This window comes from Sapajus apella, unplaced genomic scaffold (assembly GCF_009761245.1).
Source record: "Sapajus apella isolate SASKATOON/1434 unplaced genomic scaffold, GSC_monkey_1.0 scaffold10, whole genome shotgun sequence".
Classification (NCBI taxonomy): domain Eukaryota; kingdom Metazoa; phylum Chordata; class Mammalia; order Primates; family Cebidae; genus Sapajus; species Sapajus apella.
In genome coordinates, this window is record NW_022436950.1 from 23,401,939 (window position 1) to 23,405,481 (window position 3,543).

A 3,543-nucleotide genomic window follows, 5' to 3' on the forward strand; every position below is an offset into this window, starting at 1 on the left:
CATGCGCAGATTTCCGCCGAGCATGCGCAGTTTCCCTCCGTTCCGCCCTAGTCGGGAACATTTGGTCTTTTGAGATGCGGGCGACGCTAGTATGGCAGATTCGTTTAACGATTCACTTAAGCACTTAAAGATTCACTTCCCTTTTCTCTCATTGAGAATAACACGACATTTGAGTCAGAGCTCTGGAGCTAGATTTTCTTTTTTTACCTTTAAAAAAATTTTTGTATTTTTAATTTCATTTTTTAAAATTTGCTTTTTTCTTTTATGGGTTTTTTTTCTACTTTTTATTTTATTTTTGGTTATTTTCGAGTTAGATTTCCTTGAGTATGACTGTGAATGCAGAAAGTCACTTAACATCTCTAAAAGATTCAGTTTCTTCTAAAAAGTGTGATAATGAAAGACTTCACGAATGTGATAACCTTAGAACCAACTGCTGAAGAAGAGTAGACTTTCCCAGGAACACGAAAGTAGAAAGGAGATTCTACTTTGCAGAGAAAATGACATGCACAAACGCCCGGAGGCATTAGACGCTCCCAATAGTTAGCAGTGGCTCCAGCTTGGAAGGGAGGAGTCGAGGTTTAATTTAGAAGACGAATCCTGGAATCCCAGCACTTTGGGAGGCCAAGGCGGGCGGATCACGAGGTCAGGAGTTCGAGACCAGCCAGACCAACATGGTGAAACCCGGTGTCTACTAAAAATAGAAAAATTAGGCCGGGCGCGGTGGCTCAAGCCTGTAATCCCAGCACTTTGGGAGGCCGAGGTGGGTGGATCACGAGGTCAAGAGATCGAGACCATCCTGGTCAACATGGTGAAACCCCGTCTCTACTAAAATTACAAAAAATTAGCTGGGCATGGTGGCGTGTGCCTGTAATCCCAGCTACTCAGGAGGCTGAGGCAGGAGAATTGCCTGAACCCAGGAGGCGGAGGTTGCGGTGAGCCGAGATCGCGCCATTGCACTCCAGCCTGGGTAACAAGAGCGAAACTCCATCTCAAAAAAAAAAAAAAAAGGCAAGTCTAGGGAGATATTATAGAAATAGCAGCTGTCATCACAGTGCTTTACTTGAGCACGAGCGCTTTGTCCAGCCCACAGCCCCTACCCCTTTGAGTGAGACAGGCCCAAGTAGTACCTTGCTTAGAAATAACTGCTTTCTTTATCTAATGACCCCAGGCTGACAAGTGGCTAAACGAAGGGTCTGGCAACCTGCAAGGTATCTGTAAACCTCTGCCCAAACTGAGAAAATCAAGTCCAATCAATATTCTCTTCTGCTTGAAAATTGTTTCTGGGAAAAGCAAAAACTGAAGCGGAAAAGGCATGGAGAATCCATAAGCCAAAATTATATTGAAGCTCGTAGAGTCAGACATTTTCAGACGTGCTCATGGAACCCAGGAGGTTCTTCCAGTTTTTGATTCAAACTCAAGGAGTTATTTAAAAGCTGAAATATTACTTTTAAAAATACTTTTAAGGAGCAGCAGTGCCCTGGTTGCTCAGCTTCCCGCAGGCTGCTGCAGGCAGACACGGACACTCACCCTTCCCTGCGGGTAAGATGCCCAAGAGAAAGATCAGCTCAGTAGATGATGCGGTGAAGATCTTCCAGATTGTCAACTAAATCCGCTCCAGCAAAAGTGGAAAGGAAGCGCAACGAAGGCAGCAGGGCTGCAAAATTTTCAGACAAAGAGCAAACAAAAGGGAAAACGGGAGCAAAGGGCAAACAGCCCAAGTGGCTGACTGGGAAACGAAAGATATACCTGTGGAAAACGGAGAAACAAAAACGAGGAGAGTCCAGCCTCTGGCGAAACAGGACAGAAAGAAGTCAGGTCTGATTAGTGTCACATACCATACCTTACCAGTGTTCTTGTCTCCCTTCTTGTACAATCCAGAGCTAGAGAGAGAGAGACAGACAGACAGACAGGGTCTCCCTCTGCCCACGCTGGAATCCAGTAGCACGATTCACTTACCTTAGCCTTCCAAGTAGCTGGGACCACAGGTGTGTGCCACCAAGCCCAGCTAATTTTTGTGGGGGGTTTTTTTTTGGGAGGAGGAGGGGCCGAGTCTTCCTATATTGCCCAGGCTGGTCTTGAACTCCTGGGCCCAAGCGATCCTCCCACCTCAGCCTCCCAAAGTGCTGGGATTACAGGTGTGAGCAACTGCACCTGGCCTCAGAGGAATATTTCTTATCAATTAATTTGTAAATGCAAGTTTTTTAGTAGCTCTGGAGGGAATCCCACTTCATCCCATTTTTTAAAGTGTAGCTTTTTTTTTTTTTTTTTTTGAGATGAAGGGTTACTCCGTTTGCCCAAGCTGGAGTGCAGTGGCATGATCTTGGCTAACTGCAATCTATACCTCCCGAGTTCAAGTGATTCTCCTGCGTCAGCCTCCTGAGTAGCTGGGACTACAAGCATGTGCCACCAAGCCCGGTTAATTTTTTTGAAATTTTTAGTAGAGACGGGGTTTCATCATGCTGTCCAGGCTGGTCTTGAACTCCTGACCTCGTGGTCTGCCTGTGTCAGCCTTAAAGTGTAGCTTTTAAAAGGTGAAGTAATTCACTTGTTTATTGTTTGGTACAACCAGAAAACTGGGATAGTGACTCATGGGAGGCTTTGACTGTCTTTGAAGTCAATGAAACATTCCCTAGGGAGGGATTATTTTATTTCCTATAGTACAAAACATACTAAATAGCAATATAGAGTCACAGTCATGAATTTAATGTGACTTGAAAATTTTAAATTAATTCTATTTTATGGGTTTTTTTTTTTTTTTTTTTTTTTTCTTTAGAGACGGAGTCTTGCTTTGTTGCCAGGCACCAGGCTGGAGTGTACTGGCACAATCTTGGCTCACTGCAACCTCTGCCTCCTGGGTTCAAGCAATTCTTCTGCCTCAGCCTCCCAAGTAGCTGGGACTGCAGGCACACATCACCACGCCCAGCTAATTTTTGTATTTTTTAGTAAAGACAGGGTTTTACCATGTTGGCCAGGATGGTCTTGATTTCTTGACCTCGTGATCCACCCGCCTCGGCCTCTCAAAGTATCATGGGTTTTTTAGTAGAATTGTTTCCCGAAGAAAACCACTCCTGGATCACGTTGGCTATCCAGGTCAAAACCGTATGCACTCTGGCTGGGCACAGTGGCTCATGCCTATAAGTAATCCCAGCACTTTGGGAGGCCGAGGCAAGTGGATCATGAGGTCAGGAGTCCAAGACCAGCCTGGCCAAGATGGTGAAACCCTGTCTCTACTAAAAATACAAAAATTAACCACATGTGGTGGTGGGTGCCTATAGACCCAGCTACTAAGGAGGCTGAGGCAGAGAATTGCTTGAACCAGGGAGGTGGAGGTTGCAGTGAGCCAAAATCGTGCCATTGCACTCTAGCCTGGGCGACAGAGTAAGACTCTTGTCTCAAAAAACAGGCCGGGCACGGTGGCTCAAGCCTGTAATCCCATCACTTTGGGAGGCCGAGGCGGGTGGATCACGAGGTCAAGGGATCGAGACCATCCTGGTCAACATGGTGAAACCCCGTCTCTACTAAAAATACAAAAAATTAGCTGGG